At 64.9% G+C, this 20,414-nt stretch overlaps 1 protein-coding gene across 2 annotated transcripts in view; it reads right to left on the bottom strand.

The window, feature by feature from the left end:
- Positions 1-8,893, bottom strand: part of NACC2 (NACC family member 2) — a 69,274-nt gene extending 60,381 nt beyond the window's left edge. Inside the window, exon 1 of one of the 2 annotated variants that reach the window (XM_057725106.1) lies at positions 8,807-8,893. The gene's annotated coding sequence lies outside the window, so the exon portion shown is untranslated. Of the gene's footprint in view, positions 1-754; positions 782-8,806 lie in introns of those variants that run through there. The other variant, XM_057725107.1, reaches the window with a different exon arrangement.
- Positions 8,894-20,414: the final 11,521 nt, after the last annotated feature.

The following is a 20,414-nucleotide window of genomic DNA, read 5'->3' as shown; positions in this document are numbered from 1 at the left end:
CGCGGGGCAGGGGGCAGGGGCTCCGACACCAGACTCAAGACCTGAGGCTGCGACAGCGGGGCCAGGAGGCTGGAGGGAGCCAAGCCACCGTGCCCCCACCCCGGAGAAGGGGAGCCCAGCCCTGGGGAACCCCCGCCCCCAGGGTCCACGCCAGCCCTGGCCAGACGTTCTGAAAGCCCTCGGAAGCGCATCTCTGAACATGGCGGGGACCCTCTTTCTGAGCTTGAGGAGCAAATCACGTTGCCGGTCCTCCTGGGAGAGAAGCCCCACGCCAGGCAGCTGGGGGCGGGCTGGATGGGGGAGGGAGAGGAGCCCCCCAGATACCCCAAAGGCCTCCCAAGCGGAGCCGGGGGCCGCCTCCCAAGGAGGCCTGGTGGGGGCGTCCTACTTGGCTAGGGTACTAGGAGTGCGATGAAAGGACAGGGGCAAAGCTGCAGGCAGCCCCCAGGCCCTTGCCCGGCCGGGCGGTCACCTGCACTGGGACAAGGCTGGGGCCGCGGGGCCTGCAGAGCCGGGCAGGAAGAGGAGCGAGGGGAAACCCTGCTCCTCCACCAGGAGAGGCCCGAGGCCCACGCCACGAGCCCCCCGCCCACCTGCCCGCTCCCAGGCCTGCCTCGGCCACCTGACGTCGCGGTCCAGGTACAGGAATGGCAGGGGCCTGAAGTCTGGGCTTGTCTGGACCCCAAGGGCACTACCCCCGGGCCCCCCTCCCCTCAGACGCTGTGGCCACCTCCAGACCCGTCCTGGCACCCACCTCCTCCCATGGCATCTCTGCTCTGATTTTCTCTCTGCCTCGATTTCTCCAATGTTTCGCTCACGCTTCATGACCTGATTTTTCTTCTGGGGGGTGGAAGAGACACAGGAAGGAAGGACTCGGAGGGCCGCAGTGGCCCGAGTCTGTGCCGCAATTCGGGGTCCAGCCCCAAGGAGTCCACTGAGACCCACCTCCTCCTCCTTTCCAGGCCGCTTCCCGGGACAAGGACTGGCCGCTAAACTGGGTTACCACAATTAACACAAATTCTGCCTCCTGGCCCCAAACTTACGTAACCGCAGACACTCGGTCTCAGGAAAGTCCTCCTCCGTCCGTGGCCCCATTTCCCGCCCTCAACCCCCACTTAGCTCCTGAACCAAAGGTCCTTCCCTTCCCAGCCTGTGCTGGCCCTTCGAGCCGGCCGTTCAGGTGCTCATGGGAGCAGCGGCTACTGTCTGTGTGTCTGGCTGCCCACCCTCCTGAGCAAGCACAGGGCGGAGCCAGATGGCCAGCAAGGGCCCCCCTACTTCTGAGACAGCCCCCACCCCCGCTCCAGGCACTGAAGGGTTTCTGAGCCCGCCCTACCACACTGGGTTGAGTAGGGCGCCCCCAAAATTCATGCCCATCCAGAACCCTAGAATGTGATCTTACTTGCAAACAGGGTCTTTGCGACCTGTTTAGCTAAGATCTTGAGATGGAAGCGACGGGTCTACAGGCCAAGGAAGGCCAGCCCCGCTACCTGCTGGAAGAGGCGAGGGTTCTCCCCTGGAGCCTCTGGACGGAACCAGCCCTGCCCACACCTGGATCTGGACCTTCGGCCTCCAGACTGTGAGAGAGTAAATTTCTGTTGCTTTAAGCTCGCAAGTTTATGGTCATTTGTTACCCGGCCCCAGGAGACTGACCCCCCCCCACCCCCGTTATACTCCAGGGTGGCAGCGAGGCTCACACCCCTTCCAGCCTGTCCGCTCCACGGGCAAACACACATCGCTGCCCTCCTGCAGCTGAGACCCCGCGGGGAACCCCAGAGCAGCGTGCACAAACTGGGGGGATGCCCCGCCCTCGGGAAGGGAGGGAGCCACCTGGGACTCGAGGAGGGGACACGTGGGAGCGGGCAGTCAGGGCCACACGCCATTCCCACCACCGCTTCCCCCTGAGGGCTGCCCCGAGCCCCCGGGGGCTTCCAAGCCGGGGGGCCAAGTCAGCCAACAGGATGCCCTGCTGCACCTGGGGGTGGGAGCAGGGGTGGGGGTGCCCGATCAGTGACCTCAGTCCCTTCGGGAGTGACAAGCTCTTGGGACTCATGGGTCTCCAGGCCCAGCTGTCGCCAGAGCCTGTCACGGTCCACCATAACCACTGGGCTAACTGGCCATCTCATTAAGGCCCACGTGTGTCTGCCAGGGCCCGACACAGCAGCAACAGTCACTCAACAACCAGCCCAGGGCCCGGTGGCGAGCCTGCGGGACGGGAGTGTCCCGCCCTCACCCTGCCCCGAAGCCTCCACTGGGTCCTTCCCGCCCCACTGCTCCCCGCATCCCCCCCACGTCCCCCACCGCAGACAAGGGGCGAGGCCAGTGTGGAGGAAGGGGACAGACTCAGCCCAGTGTCCTGAGACACAGCCAGGAGCCGACGGCTGGTGGGCCGAGACGCAGGGGTGTCGCCCCGGAGGGACCCGCCCGTGCCCCACACCCCACGCACGTCCCCACCCCGGGAGAAGGTTTCCCACAGGATCCAGCGGGCAATTTGCATAATATTCTTTGCAAGTTAATATCAGCCTCAGATAATGATCCCGGCATAGCGTGGAGCGCTGAGGCGGCTGTTACAACACTAAGTAATCATATTTTAAATTATGTTTCCCTTTATAGAAAGGTGTTGCAAAAACACACAGACACCAAGTCTGTCTGTTCCAGCCCCCTGCCAACCACCTGACCAGCTTCCCAGCACCACGGCTGTGCCTGCAGCACGGGGCCCCGGCCGGCCCTACGCCCCCACCCTGCCTGGGCCTCACCCAGGCCAGGGATGCTTCCCAGCAGGGGCGCCGCCCGGATCGGAACCACCACGGGCTCCGGTCACGGTCAAGAGTGAGTCCCTGCAGAGAAGTTCTGGGAGCACGTAGGGCCACTCTCATCAAGGGTTCCAACTCCCCGGGGGACAGGCAAGGGGGGGGGGCTCCCCGTCCCCACAGCCCCCAGCCCGTGTCTCGTGCAGAATTACAGGCGTGTGTCTCGTGGGGGACACGGGATCCTGGGAACTCAAAGCTAAAACCATCGGCTCTTCCGGAACGTCCCTGCTGCACCCCGTCACCCAGCGCCTGGACTCGGGGATCCACCCCGGGAAGGCGAGCTCATCCTCGACCCTTGCACGCCCGTACCCCGACGGCAGCCCCAGCACATCCCCCGCTACAGCGAGCTGGGCCTGGCGTGGACACGGGTCTGAGCACACGGCCACACTCCGGCCCCTGGGGCGGCAGCAGGGGCCGGGCCTGCGTGGACGGAGCAGCCGGTCACCACGGGGAAGCAGAGAGGACCGAGGCCAGGAGCTGGAGGAGGCCGGGGGCCCAGCACAGGGAGGGGCCCACGGCCGCCCCCAAGGGGAGCCCCTTCTCTCCCTTTCCCTTCGTGCAGGAGCCAGGGCTACCACTCAATCTCTATTTTCTTAAAAGCTTTCTTTTCTTTTTTATTAAAAAAAAAAAAATCCAATTATAGCGCAAATCTCTCAGCAGGGGTCAGTGTGGAATAAGAATAGCCAAAGTTAATGGACATGACACAGGCAAGATTAATGCCTAAAGGGTTTCAAAAGTTGTATGATGCAGATTTCATTAACATTTTAATTGTAATGTATCTTTTTAATCTTCTCTCACCCTAATGGCTTTATATCCCCCAAAAAAAGAAAAAGAAAAAAAAAACTGCTGACAACAAAAAGTATCAATATACAAAATTTAACAAAGGCGCTTAGCAGCGCGCGATGGAAACTAAATTAAACGAGCAAAACTATGTTAACATTGTGATTTTTAACAGCACAAAAGTCAGAACGCTGCAGACGGCGCTGCTTCTGCCTTCTTGGCGCAGAGACAGGGAAGGGCGAGGAAGGAAGACAGGCAGATGCCGAGGGCCGGGTGGGGAGGCCCCGAGGGACCCAGGACAGCCCAGAAGCATGGGAGCAGACTTCCTGCAAAGACCACCAGCAGCGCGGGCAGGCCCTGCCCCTTCCCCACTAGCTGGACTCCGGGCAGTGTCCGGGAGGCGGAGGGAGCCAGGCCCCCTTCCAGACAATGCCAGCCACCAGGACGGAAGCTCCTAGCACTGCGGGGATGGGGAGGGGACATCTAGGGGTGTCACCATAATGGAGGGGGCATTCTGTGGGGCAAGGGCTGGGGTGGCAGACGAGCAGGCACCCCGCCCCAGCCCACAGTGAGGGACCCTGGGTGGCTCTGGCCGACAGGGCAGCCACATGCTACGGCCTCCAACTTTCAAAAATGGTATCTCAAGAAATACACTTGACCCAGACTACTGAGTGCCCAGGAGATTTTTATTTTCAATCAACAAACACTCCTAGAGCACCAAACCCGTGCCTGCTGCTGTATCTGACGCTTCGCCCCAAATCCAGCTCCCCTCAGCACCCTCCCACCCAGGGCCAGCCCGCCCTCAAGGACCTGGGGGCCGGGCTTGATGCTGGGCCCGGGGGCCGGCCAGCCCTGGGCCTGGGACACAGCCCCACGGCCGGGCTCACTGCTCACCCCAGTGACTATATATGGGCACTTTCAGGCCCCTGCGGTCCCCGCCCCCGGCCCGGACTGCTTCCCAGGCACACGGGCAGACATGGGGCGGGGCCCAGGAGCTCCCAGCCCATCCATGGCCATGTGCCCTCATGGATGCCAGGGCCTGGGGCCAAGGGGGAGGGGGGAGATTCCTTCAGAGAGATCCAGAGCCAGCCTGTCCTCGCCGTGGGCCCAGAGACCAGAGAAGACACCTCAGAGAAAAGTCTAAAGTCTGCCTCCATCCACCCTGGAGACTGAGAAGCAGCCTCCCCTTAAAGGGGCATGAACCCCTCACTGGCTCCGGTCCACTTCCAGGGAAGGGGCATCTCCAGAGGGCCCACAGGCTGGGCCGGCTCACCTTTGGCCTCCCAGCAGTAGCACCACAGCACACAGGCCAGGGAGGGGCTCAGAGAGGGTGAATTACCCACCCAAGGTCACACAGCCTTGGGCTGGCTGTGACCTGCGAGAGACCTCAGAGGTCCTGCTCCTAAGTGCCTCCTCGCCTGGACCCGGGGGCAGCCAGCAGGAGAGCCCAGGGTCACATCAGATTCCTGCTCTGTTCCTCCTCGGACATGCTCCCAGGCCCAGGCAGGGCTGAGTGCCCCCTGCCATCCTCATCCTCATGGGGGCTGCCCTCACTCTGAGGATGCCAACCACAAAGGCGGCCACCGTGGAGCCCGGCTCCCAAGTTCATGTCCCAAACACCTCCCTCTGTGCCTGCCTGACCTGCTGAGACCCCCACTCACAGGGCGTCTGCTTCCAAAATCTGAACTTTCAATGACAAAGGCCAGAGGCCAGGGCAGAGGAAGGCCAGCTCCCAGCGAGCAAGCAGCTGCAGGTGACACAATGAGGGCGCCCCGGCCAGCGGGAAGCATATTTTGCACATGACCTCATCGAGAGCCAGGCCTGGTGAGAGCAAGGATTTGCTAAAAGAGAAGCAGAGGTCGCAGATCCCCGCCTGCTCAGGAGGCAGGGCGGGCGGCAGGGGCGCCTTGGGCCTCGCAGAGGGGGCTGCTTCCCCCGCCAGCGCCCCGAGGCCCTGAAGCCCGGGGTGGGGGTGGGGCGTGGGGCAGGAGGCAGCGTCCCAGGCACGACCACAGTGGCGTGGGACACAAGGAAACGGAGCGGGAACCCAGGTGTGGAGGAGAGGAGGGTAGGGGAGTGCGCACCGGCCCTGCCCAGGGCCAGGCATGCGGGGGTCACTGAATGGGGTGCAGACAGGAATGTAGATGCCAACTTTGATCCTAAACTCCAGCCCCACCTGGGAGCACCCAAGGGCCACTGCTCGGCTGGGGAGGACCAAGGAGATGCCCTGGAAAGCGTGCCAGACAGACACCAACAAGGCGCTCGGAGAGGCCTGGGCAGAGGCCTGCAGGCAGGCGGGCCTGGGGGACCAGTGAGAGGCCCTGAAGCCCCTCACCAGCCCCCAGACCCAACCAGACTTTACAAGCTCCTGGAGTGGAGCTGCCCACAGCCAGGAACAGCTCCGGGTCCAGCGAGGGGCCGGTGGCCCCCACCCCTGTGTACAGAAACGCCCCCAACTGTCCTGCACTGCAGGCGTTGCTCCCCTTCAAAAGATCAGGTCTGAAGGCAGGTTCCTTGGCCCAGGGCACCCCTCGGGGACACTGGCCAGGGGAAGGAGCCAGGCCCAGGCCAGCAAACACGCTAGATCCTCAGCTGGAAGGCCTCTTGTCCCAAGAACCCAGCCCGGGTCAGACTCCCCAAGTGTGCCTGTTACACGGGGTTCTGCAGGAGGCCCTGGCTCTCGGGAGAAACATGCTGCAGAATCAGGAGCGAGGGGGCCGTGATCTGGGCTGCAGCTCACACTCAGACGGCTCAGCAGACGGTCCCCGTGCTGCCCTCGGCCAGGGCAGCTCATCCACCCCCACACCCTGGCAGGACAACAAAAGCCAGGGAGGGCCCAGGCCAGGGCAGAGCCAGGCGGGACAGCACAGGGTGACTTGGAAGGGGCAGGCCGGGGGTGGGCTGTGGGGACCGGACTTGCCTCCCCGGCGTGGAGGGGAGGCGGCCTCGGGTGGCCGAGGTTTCTGACCCTACTGGTGGCGAGTGGCGAGCACCATGGACGGCACCGGGGGGCCCGGGGGGAGTCCGTGTCCGTGCAGCCCACCCCCAGCTGTGCCTTCCCGCGATCACAGACCTCAGAGGAAGGCACGTGGGGTGGAGCCCTGGGAACATCCTTGAAAGGGTCAAAGCCACAGCTCTTACTTTCTGTCCTGGGGCGGGGAGGGGGGGGTCCCAGGCTCACCCCAGCCCAGGCCGCAAGTCAGACACGCAGAGCCGTAGAGGCAGAGGTGCCCTAGGAACCCAGGCAGTGAGCGCCAGCTCAGCACTTGCCGTCACCACTGTCTCTCCCATATGAATAATGCATCTCACGTCTTAGTTAGAAAACAGAGAAAGGCTTTAAGGGTTCTGTTAAAAGTCACCCAGGAGCCCACTTCCCGGAAAGGGCCCCTCTGAACGCTCCGGCACACCCGTGACAAAGAGCCCAGAGGCCCTCGGGGCAGCCAGGGTGGGCTGGGGTTCCCGTGTCAGAAAACGTACAAGCGTTTTCTCCTGGTCCAAGATTCTGCAGGAGCCTCGGGACAGCTGCAGAGCAGAGGCCGGACGAAGCCGGCTCGGAGGCAGCACCGTTTCAGACACCACGTCCGGCACCCACCCCGCCTGGGTGTGACCACTGAGAACCGAGCTCTGCCACGGAGAGGGGACAAGTGATATCTTGTTCTCCTGCTGCGCTCCTTCCAGCCAGTTCATCGCAACAGCAGGGGGCCAACCACCTCGGGTCTCCCCCCCCTCCCATCGCCTTCACTCAGGCTCCAGCCCAGGTACCACCCCCAACAGTGGCACATCCCACGGGAGAATGCCAACAGCCACCTGGGAGGGGTGGGCACCCCAGAGGGCCACAGGGAGAAGGGGAAGGCGGTCCGTTGGAAGGTGGGAGGCAGTGCCGGCTGCTAGACCCTTCACCTAATCCCTCGTTTCCTCCTCTCTAAAATGGAGCCAATACTCAAAGACACCTCTCCTGGGGTCCTTGGGGGGCGCAGACGACACCTGCATGGAGTGCTCCTTTGTCCTGGGGCAAACTGGAGGGAGCTCAAGAGGGAAGCGGAGAGGAAGAGGGGGATGGGAAGGGGAGACCCGGAGAGAGACCCGGACCGGACCGGACCGGACCGGACTGGACCAGACCAGACAGGCACAAGGGTGGGCTCTACCAGATGGCCAGCCCATGCAGGGTGCTTCCCCCCACCCCACCCCCACCCAGCCGCCCACCACCCAGGACCGGCTCAGGTAGAACCTACAGCCAGGGCACACACAGCCGGGTGCCCAACGGGTCCCAAGAAAAACCACTAAAAAGAAAGAGCCCAACTGCCCCTGTGGGCAAAACACTTCGGACCCCCGCCTGCAGGAGGAGAAGGAAGAGGATTCCATCACAGCGGGCGCCACCTGGGAGCCCAGATCCAGGACCGACCCATCGCAAGTCCACAGGTTTAACGGGCACCAGCGGGGAGCTGGCCATCACCAGACCCGAGGCCAAACTTCTGGGAAGCCGGGAGGAGGGGACCCAGAGGTGACCTCTGACCTCACGTTCCCCACCCACACCACCCGGCCCGATGTCTCAAGGGCTTGAGTCGCCCGCCCTGGCCGTAGGCGGGGGAGGGGGGCAGCAGGCTCAGAGCTCACCTCCGAGCTTCCCGGAGCGGGGGCTCGGGCCCCAAGACCTCAGCCCCGCGGGAACGCGGCAGCGAGGTCCGGGGGACCCCCCCCCCGGCGCCAGTGCGGCCGCCCGGGGCTCACCCCAGGCAGGGCGTGCACCAGGGAGGACGGCGGCAGCGACGCCCCCGAAGCGGGCCCGGCGGGCCCGGGAGGGCGGGGAAGGCGGGGCGCAGGGCCCGGCCGCGGCGGCCTCGGACCCCGGCCCGGGAGGGAGGGGCGTGTCCCCGGGGCCGCGTCCCCAGGCCGCGCGCGCGCGGCTCCCCCACCCCGGAGGGCTGGGCTCCGTCCGCCGGGTCGGGAGAGGCCGAGCGTCCCGAGCGCCGCGGGAAGCCCGGCGGGAGAGGGGACGCCCGGGGCGCGGGTCCCGGCGCGGCGGGGCGGGGTGCGGCGCGGCCCGGCCCGGCCCGGCCCGGCCCGGGCGAGCGCCTCCCCAGGCCCGGCGCCTCCGGCCAGCTCGGCGGGCGGCGCGCGGCGCGAACTTGGGCACTGCGGCAGGCGAGGGCGGGCGCGCCGCGGAGTTCGCGGGAAGTGCGGCGGCGGGGCCCGCGGGCGGCGCGAAGTTGGGGTACCTGCGGGCGCCGGCCCGGTCCGGCCTGCGGCAGGAAGCGCTCCGGCGGCCCGGCGCTCCGGCTCACATGGACTTTCTCCGGCCGCGCCCAGCACCGGGCCGCACCGCGGCGGGCGGGGCGCGCGGGGGAGGCGCCGCGGGCCGTTTAAAGGGACAGCGCGCCGGCCGCGCGCGCGCACTCGCCGCCCCGGGGCGCGCCGCCCGCCGCCAGGTGGGCGCCCGGGGCGGGGCGGGGCGGGGCGGCGGGATCCCGGGGCCGCGGGGCGGGGGGCGGCCGCTCCGCGCCCCTCCGCACGCCCCCTGCCCGAACTCGCCGTGCGCGACCCTGCGCCGGGCACCGAGCCGCGGCCGCACGCGGGAAGGACCGGGGCGCCGACCTACACCTCCTCGAGGGGTGGCGCCCCCGGCCCTGGGGCGCCCCCTCCCCGCGGCGGCCGCGCTTGCACGGGGCGGCCTCCGGGATGCGCGATGCGGCGCCCAGTGGGGCCGCCGGCGGGACTGGGTGCGCGGCCTCGGCGGCCACTGACGCTCCGGAGGCCGGAAAGCGGGGATGCGGGAGCGCCTTGGGCGAACCGCGCGGAGCCCGGTCACTGCGCGCTGCGTAGACGCGGCCGGGGGCTGCTTTCAGGCCCGGCGTGATCTGGGCGCACCGGCCGCCCGTTAATGACTCTCCCCCCCGCCCCCGCCCGCGGCTCCCGGTTTGCTCGAGGCCACCCTCCTGTGGACAGAGGTGAGGTTTTAAAACAAGTGCGCAGACGTAAAATCAGCCACAAACCGGAAAGGACCCACAGAAGTCCCCCTCAGTCACCCCCACCCTAACCTGAGGCCTGGAGTCAGGACAGGCTGCAGTGGTCCTCCAAGGCCAGAGACCTCCTGGCTCCCTCACCCCCACAGGGTCCTTGCGGGAAAATGGGGGTGGCACCAGCACAATGGTCCTGAGCACAGGGTCACCTGGAGGAGGCGGTTCATGTGAAGAACAAGATCTCCACCCCCACCCCCAGAGCACATTCTGGGCCCCTTGGAGGTCAGAGGCTGGGGCTAAAGCCCTGCAGGGCAGTTAGCCAAGGTCATTCCTAGGACAGTGGCCAGAAGCTTGGTCTAAGTACACCTGTCCCCAGTCTCATGGTTGGTCCTTGACCTTGGTCGTGAACTGACCCGTGACCCCAACTCGCGGGTCTGCACAGAAAACATCCCCCCACTGGTTCACTCCTGCCTAGTTCTCTGGGGGATGGGTATGAACCCTCAAGGACTCTCTGGGCACACCCCCCAGAACCCCATTTAGACCTACGCTTCATCCCAGGTCCCAGGTTCCCACATCCCCCCAGCCCGGCGCGTGCCCAAGCCTGTGGGGCAGTCTGTCCTCGGGGACTCTACCAGTTGCAGACACAGTCACGTGGCTTGGCTTGTGGTCCCGGCCCAGGAGGTGCACACAGAGAGTGGCAGGTAACTGCCGCCTGCTCAGCTCGGGGACCAGCTGAGGCTCTGGGGCCAGGTGGAGGAGGGAGGCCATGCCTTGGCCTGGACAGCTCACAGCCCCAGAATCTCGGAGTGCAAACTTGCTGGGGCCCTGGGAAACTGGGGCTTCTGCAACCAACACCTGTGATCAGGCACAGACGTCTCTAGCCACTTCCAGGCAAGGGGTCAGGACTCAAGAAGCCATCCGCTGGGCTCCAAGGTCCCCCCATGCCCAGGGCTGGGGTCGCCGTGTGGATGGGGTCTGGAGGTGGAGATGGGTAGGGGTGCTGGCTGTTTCACACACTCCTGGCGGGCGCCAACATGCCAAGGGAGCCGCTCACAGGTCTGCACATTCCACTTGTTTTCTGCCCTTGTATTTTCTAAATATAATGAGATTCCTTCTTGTTTAATGAAGGACGTTTGGAAAGCATTGAAAAGTTTTTAGATGAAAACAAATAACCAGAAACGTGTCCCCAAGGATAAAGGGCTTCGGTGCAGTTTCCGTGTGCACGTGTGTCTGTGTCAACCACGCCTGCACTTTTTTTTTTTTTGGGCGCACGGGCTTAGTTGCTCTGCGGCATGTGAGATCTTCCTGGAGCAGGGATTGGAACTTATGTCCCCTGCATTGGCAGACGGATTCCCAACCACTGCGCCACCTAGGAAGCCTATGCCTGCGCATTTTAAACGCTACCACTGAGTACCGACGAGAACCCGGGCCCGTGCTACGTGTTCTGCGGGTTATCAGCTTAATTTGCACAGTTGTTCTATAGAGTTGGCTCTCTATTTATTTCAGTTTTACTTATGAGAAAAATGCAGCCTAGGAAGAAAATGCTCTAACGTGGGGTCCCTCACTCCGGGTGCCCCGGCAGGCAAGGCGGGGCATGGTCCTGCGAAGCCCTGTCCCTCCATTTGATGACTACAACGCTGAGACGTTATAAACGCTAGGCCTGGGCTGGCTGACATGCAGGCCGGGCGGCCGCCGTCCCCTCTTGAGGGGTCTGATGAGCACTGCAGGCCCTCTGAGGTGCCAGCGAGGGTTTTCTCAGCTCAGGGGGGCCTGCCCTGGCCTCTGGTCCTGAGCTCTCGCGGCCTGTCGCTTGATTTTCTCCCCTTTTATCCAGAGAGCGTCAGGCTCGGGGAATAAGGTCGTCGCAAGAGGAAGGTCTGCGAACAAACTGCTGAGCGGGGTCTCGGGGGTGGGGGCCCTGCTGCGCTTGCGAGCAAGGCCTGGTCGCCTGTCAGTGCTTCCCCGGACAGCGGGAGCGTTTGGTAGCCCGTCGGGTGCTGCTGCGGAGGTCCTGCAGGTGGCTGAGGGCTCCGCGGAGGCCTGTGGGAGCAGCGGCTGGATGGAGCCCGGCCTCCACATAGGAGGGACTTGGGGGGATGCCTTTCTCCTCCGGGCTTCTCGTGTCCACGCCAGTCAGCTGAGACCACTGTGCCGTGCACGCAGACTCGCTCACTCTACTCCTGTCCTGGGCTCCGTATAGCACGGGGCTCCCACCCTGGGGGCTGTGGTCTTTGGGGATACAGGGACCCTGGAGTCGAATGCAAAGGAGCAGGTCTGCACGCATCACCGCGTCTGTCTGGGAAGAGGCTTGCTTCCCCCATCCGAGGCTCACCTCAAAGAAGGATCAAGGGCCATCAAACTCACCAAGCCCAAGACTCACTTGGCCAGGTGCTTCCTGACCTGTCCGCTTGGGTGGCCGATCGATGTCTCAATATGACACGGCAGGACAGACCCTGACCGTGCCCCGGAACTGCTCCCCGACCTCCACCTCCTCCGCCTCGGCAAATGACAGCTCTTCCGTCTGGAAGCTCCATCCTTCAGCAGCTCAGGCCAACCTTGGATTCTCCTCCCCACTTTTCTCACACCCCAGTCCTGACAGCTCTGCCTCAGGCTGTGTCAGGAATCTGACCCCTTCTCACCCCCCACGCCCGCTACCCTCCTGCTCCAGCCCTCCCTTCTCAGGTCACTGCAGCAGCCCCAAAACTGGCCTCCCTGTCTGCCCCCCTTGCCCCTGCCTGGGTCTGTCACCATAGGGCGACACAGAGATGCTTCTAAATATGTCAGATCACAGCCTTCCTCCACTCAGGTCCCTCAGCGGCCCCTCATCTCATTTCTCACTCAGAACACAAGCCCGAGTCCTTACAGCGGCTTGGACCTGGCTCCTCACCCTATACTCTCCCCCGCTTGGTCTCTCTCCAGCTCTAGCCACATTGGCTTCTGCATGGATCCTCCACATGCTGGCATCCCTCTGCCCCAGGGCCTTTGCACCTGCTATTCACGCTGCCTGTACCTTCTTCCCCCATGTCTTTGAGGCTTACCCTATCACTTCTTTTGGATCTCTGCCCAGATGTCCCTGGACCGTGGGCCTTCCCGACCCTCCCGTGTGAAAAAGCCAGTTGGGCTGTTGCCAGCCGGCTCTCCCTGAGCCGACCCTGGTACTAATCCACTCTGACGTTCACAGCCCTGTCTCCCCCTCAGACACAGGCTCCCTGTCCTGTCCACCTGGGGGGTGCCCAGCCCGGACGAGATGTCCACGGACACCTGCGGAGTGTGGGAGCCTGAGAGGTGCTGTGTGCTCGCTGACGCCCGGGTTCTTGGGACCACTTCCCTGCCCTCCGAGCGTCCCGCCAGCAGGAAGGGAAGCAGCACGCGGGGGACCCCAGGGTCCGACCCTTGGCCGGGACGGAGGGGCTGCGAACAGACTCCAGCATCCTCATCGGCAGAGCGAGAGAGCAGCGCCTCCCCACGAGGGGGCTGTCGGCTGCCCTGTGTGGGGTCGACAGCCCAGACAGCCCCTTGGCCCCGGCGGCCGGAGAGCAAAGGGAAGCAAGCTCGTGTGCCTCCTGGCTTGGCCTTTGGCAGTAGGACACAGCAAAGCCTTGGGTGGCATGGCCAGCGTTTACCTTCTCAGGGACGCCTCCAGGTCGGGGGCAGAGAGGACACCTGACTTCAGGTCCAGTCCCTCCTCGGGAGCGGCCCCCACGTGGGGGCTTCCCGAGCCTTCATGGGGAGGGGCCGTGGAGGGTTTTCCTGCAACCATCATAGCATCTGTGTGCCCAGCGGAGGCACAGTCGGTGAAGACCCCCACCCCAGACCAAGCGACTGTCAGGAAAGCGGCGCGGCTCCCTTTCCGGCTCCAGGAGGGGCCCTGGCCACCCCGGCAGCGGCCGCACGCCAGCAGCCCACAAAGCGCCCCTTTGTTAGGGCCCTGCTCCGTGCCAACCAGGCCATCCATGCGCGGTCGGGCTTTGAGCAGGGCCCCCCCCTCCCCCAGACCTGCAGAAGTCAGGCCCTCTAGTTGAGCTGGGTTCCTGCCCACCCCGTCCCCGGCTCGGGGTTCACCGAGGCCACCCCCTCTTTTAATACTGGAACAGTCCTGATCCAATCCTGTGGCCTGGCTGACGAGTCCCCTGAGAAGTCTGCCCAGACCCCAGGGTGGCGCCCGCCCAGGCTTGGCAGGGAGCAGGGGCTGCTCACCGTCGTGGCCTCTCTGGGCGACAACAGCCCAGGACAGCGGGCAGGGACCTCCCCGGCCACCCAGGGCCCAGGCCACCCTCCAGCCAAAGCCTGACACGGGCTGTCGGGTCGGGCACCTCTCCGAGGAAGGCCCCAGCCTGCCCTCCCGAGGAAATTGTCTCTGCTTTTGCTCCTGGCGGAGCCTGGAGGTCCCCTGCGCCCGCAGGGGCGAATTGCGTGCAGATTCCAGCAGCAGGGGCAGGGCGGTAGGGAGGCGCTGCTGGGGGCTTGCGAGTCGGAAGGGCCCACGCCTCCCGCAGGTCCTCCGACAAAGGGGCTGGCAGCCCGACCTCCTGGAGGTAAGCACCCCTGGCCCCTCGGAGACCCTCCTGGTCCCTTAGCTGCCCCTCCTCCCCGCCTCCCCCCCCCCCCACCGCCACTGCTCTTTTCATGACAGTTATTCTGGAGAACCAGTGAGACCCCCGGGGAAGGGCCACCCCTCCACTCCCCTCTGGGGTCGCACTGGGCTGAAGGGCACTTCTGTGGGCACTTCCGTGGGCACTGTTGGGTCTTTTCAGTGTCACGGCTGAGCTTACTCTGAGGTCCAGTGTGGCCTGCAGGACCCAGAGGCACCTGGTTCTGCCTACCAGATGCCCATCACCCGCTGCAAAGTCTGCTTGGGGGTGGGGGAGGGGCATCCACCTACAGCAGAAATGGGATCAAACTTGTCCTGCAGTGAATCTGGGTACAGGCTCCCAGAGCTCCAGCCCCCTAGCCAGCCCTTGTTCCCCTGTGGGTGGCAACTGGACCCCACAGGGAGGGGGGAGGGCTCTTAAACGCCTGTGTGTCCAATGGAAACGTCTGGACGTCCTGCAGATGTGGGAGCTGGGGACTCGGGTGATGCCCAAGGACAAGGTGTGGGGGGGAGGGGCAGAGGAAGCAGAGAGCGGGGCTGGCAGGGCCTCACTCCATGTCCCATCTGTGCTCAGTGACGTCCCACCAGACCGGAGCGGCTGGCCTCTGCCCACTCCCCAGCCTCAGTCCTCTCCCCACGCACCCACACGGTCTCCCTGCAGCACCCTGGATGCCTGTCTGTGCTGGCCTCTCCCCCTGTGCCCATTGCCACAGGGCCTTTGCACCTGTGATTTCCCTCCCTGGGACACCTCCTCCTGCGTTGGCAAGTAAACTCTGGTTGATACATCCTTCAGGGCCAGGTAGTTCACCTGGGCCCTCAGGGAAGCCATCCCGACCCCCAGCTGGTTCTCCCAGCGCTGGGCCCCCCCCCCACCCACGGCCCTGCATACAGCTGAACCGCTACACTCCCGAGCGGATGGTTCAGTCCACCCCCAGATGAGGCGACAGGACTTGCTCAGAGGGCACAGCAGAAGCTCTGACAGCCTGTGAGGGCTGCAGGCGAGGCTCTCCCGTGGTTGCGGGCGTGGCGATCAGGTAGCACACCTGCCTCCAGAAACCAGGTCTTCCTGGGAGTCCTGCTTTGTGCCAGGCCTGGGACTCTGCCCTGGGACTCGATGGAGAACATGGCAGGCCAGGGCTGCTCCCCTGGGGCTGCTGTCCTAGTCGGGGAGACAGACGGTTAAAAAGAAACCCCAAATATCATGAACTGAAAAGTGCTGTGCACACAGTGAGATACCACTTCATCCATTAGGATGGCTAGAACTAAAAAAAGGAAACAAAACAAAACAAAACACAGAAAATAACCAGCACTGGGAAGGATGTGGGGAAACTGGAACCCTCGTGCAGCGCTGGTGCTGGTGGGAATGTAAATGGTGTGGCCGCCGTGGAGAACAGTGCGGTGTTCTTCAAAAAATTAAACACAGAATTAACATATGATCTGGTAATCCCACTTCTGGGTGTGCACCCCCAAAAACTGAAAGCAGGGGCTACGAGAGATGTGTGCACCTACACGTAACAGCCACGTGAAAACAGCCCAGGTGTCCACGAAGGGATGAACAAATTGTAGTACATAGGTGCCATGGAATATTGTTCAGCCTTAAAAAAGGAGACGAATTCTGATACAGGCTGCACCTGGAGGACACGGTGCTTGGTGGAATGAGCCCAACACAGCAGGATGAGTGCTGTAGGATCCCCTCATCCGAGGTCTCTAGAGGAGTCAGACCCACAGAGACAGAAAGTAGAAGGTGGGGGCTGGGCTGGGGGCAGGGAGGGGCGTGAGCGTCGAGTGGGGACAGAGTACCAGTTTGAGATGAGAAAGTCCTGGAAACGGATGTGGTGATGGTTGCATAACAGCGTGGATGTGCTTGATGTCCCTGAGCTGTATTCTTAAAAGTGGTTAAGATGGTGGATTTTATGCTCTGCATATTTTCCACGAGAAAACAACACAGTGCCGGGCAGGGCACTGAGAGGAGGAGGCTGTTGGCCGAGAGGAGACCCCAGGGGTGAGCAGGGGGCAGGTGGGCCAGACGAGGAAGCAGGGATCCAGGTGTCACGTGGAACAGGCTCCCGGGGGGCGGGGCCAGGTGGTGAGGGGCGGGGCCAGACCTCGAGCGACAGGTCCAGGACTCTGCCTTGTTCCGCCCCGCATGGAGGGGAAGAGGTCTCCTGGCTGCTGGGCAGAGGAGAGTGTTCTGTCAGACCTGCTGGGGCCTCTCCCGGGGTCCAGGGAGGGCTGAGGGGCACGGACTGGATCTGAGGGGGCAGCCAGGAGGACTCGGGCTGTCACTGGGAAGGTGGCCCGTGATGGCCATCTCCTCAGATGGGGAGGTGGGAGAAGAGTTTGGGGGATCGCGCCCCCCGTGGCAAGGACACGTGGCAGTTGCTGCTCCAGTGACGAGGCCCTGGGGAGTCAGACCAGACTCAGCTGGGGTCAAAGGCTTGGGGGGGGAGGGCCCGCCGTCACCAGCGGTCACATGGCTGTCCTGGGCTTGTCCTAACCTCTCGGCATCTGGCCACACAGTGGACCCTCCCTCCTCCCCCAAACACCTTCTAGTGGCTTCTCCAGCCACCTGCTGTCCTGGGTCCCCTACTCTCTGTGCTCCCGCTCTGCCCGCCCCCCCCCCCCCCCGCCCCAGGCCCCGAGACACAGCTGGCAGAGTGCAGGGCCCAGGTGACAGGTGCACGTGCTAGGGTCTGAGGTGCACTGGCCACACTGGGATCTGTGGCGACTGTCCTCGGGCCCGGCCCGGCCTGCCCTCACCGATGAAGGACCTGGGCCCCTGCCTGGGACTCACAGGCCCTGCCAGCTGTGGGCCCAGGGAACACGGGGGATGGATGGGGTGGGGGTGGGGCCGGGGAGGTGCTCTGGCGGCTCAGACCCCAGGCCTGATGCGGACTCCGGTCTGCACGTGGGGCCTCCCCCCGAGGCCGGCAGGGAATGCCGGCCCCACGGGTTTGGATCCGGGTCTGGTCCTGTGAGGAAAACCAGGTGCTTGGGGTCTGAGGCACATGGGACTAAACACCATTCCTTCTGCAGGTGGGGCAGGACCCGCACAGTGAACTGAGGGGAGAGGAGGCCCACAGGGTGTGGCCGTCAGCAGAGCCCTCCCCACCGGGCAGGGGCTGGGCTCACCCCCAGGGGCCCAGGGGTCAGCTCTCACCCAGCCCGCTCCCCCAGGTGCTACCCTCGGGGCTGAATGCTGCCCCAGGCTCTGTGGATCCGGGCCTCTGTGGGGGAGGAGGTGACGTGTCCAGTTGAGCCTCCTGGCCTCTGACCCCGCGGCACCGTCACTCCCGTGTCCCTGGCTAGAGGTGGGTCTGGCACCTCCAGGGCCTGGCCAAGGGCAGTCTCACCTTCTTCACAGGGAGTCGTGAGGTTTGGGTGACAACTGAAGGCCACGTGGTCATCCCTGGCCCTGGGAAGGCTCCCCACATGTGGTGGCTTCACTGAGCTCCTAACCCCTCCCCGTGGGCTGGGGTCATCCCTCGCCGTGGAGGGTCCCCACGGAGCTCTGTCCCTCCCAGAGCGAGTGCCCAGCGGCAGTGCCCCCCCCATGGAAGGTGAGTCCCCCGCGGATCCCCCTCCGGCTCTGTCTGCGCCTGGGTGCACCCCAGGCACAGCCTGACCCCAGGAAAGGGGTGCCGCCCAAGCTGGCCCGGGTGGCCTCTGGGGATGCTGTGGGGCCCAGGCTCGGTGGGCAGCGGGGGAGTCTGAGGGACACTGCAGCGTGGCTCCACTCCTCCCCCATCTGCCGTCTGGCTCAGGGAAGCGCTGAGGCCTCCCACCCGTTTCCCGCGTCCCGCGGATGGGCCGGGACCCACTCTCTGCTCGGGGTTGGCACAGAGAAGGGACGCACAGGCTCTCTGCTCCCCCAGCCCAACCCAAGTGACACCCTCCCACACAGACCCTCGGGGCTCAGGGCAGAGAGGGGCGCCGTGGCCCAAGGTCCACAGCAAGTCCCCGACCAGGGTGGCCCTGAGCCGGCCAGAGGGCCAGCTGAGGGGGCTCTGGAGGTCGCTGCACGTGGCCGCCCGGGAGAGGGTCCTCCCGCCACGGTCTCACCTCCCCGGAGGAGCAGAACGACGCGTGCGCCCACCCACTCCCCCGGCCGGAGTGTGGTCGTGCCGTCACGGTTCCCAGGACCTCCCCGTGTCCCCCAGGGTCCCCTCAGCTGGCCACGGTCTGGGCCCCAGGGAAGGACGGATGGACGTGAGGCCCCTGCGTTTCGAGGCACCGTCTGTCCGCACCCGGGGCTCTGGGGTGGCAGGTGGACCGAATCCAGCCCCGGTCCCTGAAGGTCGTTACCATCACCCTGTCACCTTTCTGTTCCCTGGGAAGTTCGGGGCAAGGACCTGGCGGCTCCGATCCAGGCTGCCCGAGGGAGGCGTCCAGCCTGGGGGAGGCGTCCAGCCTGGGGCTCCTGGTCACCAGACGCGCCTTAGCTCAGGCCCGGCCTTTGTGCTTACAGCCAAGGCCCCCTCCGTCCCAGGTCCCACTGCTGCTGCAGCTGCAGCTTCACCGCGGAGCTCCCGCCTCATGGCCAGGGGTCTGCCGGGGACCAGGGAACCAGCCCTACAAAACCACGGCCGGGCCAGGAGGGAGGAGAGGCTGAGGGTGCAAGGCGTGGCCTCCGCGCCCGTGCCCTCGGGGGACCTGCCCTGCTCCTCTCGCCAGCCCCCAGCCTGAGCGAGGCACGGCCTTCTCCTGGGGCAGGGGCCACCCGGCTCCGGGCGGGCGGCGGGAGGCGCGGACACCCGGAGGTGGTGCCTCTCTCCCTGACGGCCTACCAGGCTGCCTCCTCTTTCGTCTCCACAGGGGAGGGACCCCCGCCCCGGGGATTTGGCTCACAGCTGAGGGACTGAACAGGCGCCGGGCTGAGTGCCGTTTACCACATAAGCCAGGGCACTTCCAGACCCAGGGCAGAGCGTGTCGGGTCCCTTCTGCTAACTCCCCTCGCCCACCAGGGCCGGACGCCCACCCCTCGCTTCCTGCTCGAGGCTCCGGCCAGGCCCGCGAACCGGGGGTTCCCAGACTCCCGAGAGGGGCCGGTCTGCTTGGTCCCCCCGGAGCTGACTTGGTGTCAGCACAGACCCCGCTCCAGCCTGGAGGCTGAGTCAGGGCCCAGCGTGGGGGACGAAGCCAGTGGGTGTGAGGCCAAGCCGGCTGCGCGAGGCTGGGTGCACGGTGGGAGGGGAGCCAGAGGCCCCCCCCACCCACTCGCTCTCTCACAGGTCAGCCCCTGGCAGGCAGCCGGGCCTAGCAGTTCCACTGAGCGCAGGGTCCTCATGCAGGGGCTGGAAGTTGCCGAAGGGGACTCTGGAGATGAAGGCTTGTGCTCACCCGGCCCCAGACTCCTTCCCAGAAGCCCTTCTCTGGGGGCAGCCTCTGCTTCCACGGGGCCATCTTCTCCAGCTGGGAGCCTGGTCCAAGGGCACACCCATAGCCGGGGTGCGAGGAGCCCCGCCTCCCAGGCCCCGCATGGCCTGGGGCTGGGGGTGGGGGACCTGTCTGCGCAGGTGCTTCTGCCTCCTTCCCCATCCCCTCCTGGCCTCAACCTGGCCTGCAGGGCAGGTGCGCCAGCCAGAGCGAGGGGCCTGCTCGCCCCGGGCCAGCCGAAGCTCCTTGGCAGGCGAGTTTGGGTCCCTGGCACAGAAGGAAACTGGGTGAGTATTTTGGTTTCTTGTCAGAGGCTGCAAACGCGTGGCTCTCTCTGCGCGTGAATTAGGGCAGCACCGTTTTGGTTTCTGGATGCCTCCCCTCGGTTTAAATTGGATGCTCCAATCTTCTTCCTCTTTTGTCCTAAATTTCCCTCTAACATTTAGTGCAGCTGTTCAGCAGCTGCTGCTGCCTGCTCCCAAGAAGGCTGAGGACCAGGCGGCCGCGGTGACTCACCTCCTCGCAGGAGGGACAGCAGGCTCTGGCCGAGTCATGCCAGGGTGGGCACAGCAGCTTGGGGGACAGGGATGCAGGTGAGAGCTGGGCACACGCCCCCCAGGGAGGAGGAGGACAGGACGCAGACAGGACCTGGGAAAGGCTTCAGCAGCTGCAGCTAGTGACACCCAGGTGAGACAAGCAGAAGGACTTCCGGGGGTCAGGTCCTAAACAGTGGGGCCGCCTTTCCAGGAATAACCCAGCCAAAGGCAAGCACGTGTGCCCGGGGGCACTTCTGGAGGGAGATGTCCCGCCCCTGAGACCCAGCTTATAAAGGCCTTGTGTGACCCTGGACAGCCATTCAGAAAGCGGAGGGCCTACTGAGGGCCAGGCCTGGGGACACAG

Source organism: Hippopotamus amphibius, chromosome 2, assembly GCF_030028045.1.
Source record: "Hippopotamus amphibius kiboko isolate mHipAmp2 chromosome 2, mHipAmp2.hap2, whole genome shotgun sequence".
Lineage (NCBI taxonomy): Eukaryota > Metazoa > Chordata > Mammalia > Artiodactyla > Hippopotamidae > Hippopotamus > Hippopotamus amphibius.
Note: the sequence above shows the minus strand (reverse complement) of the source record. Positions and strands in the feature narration are given on the sequence as shown.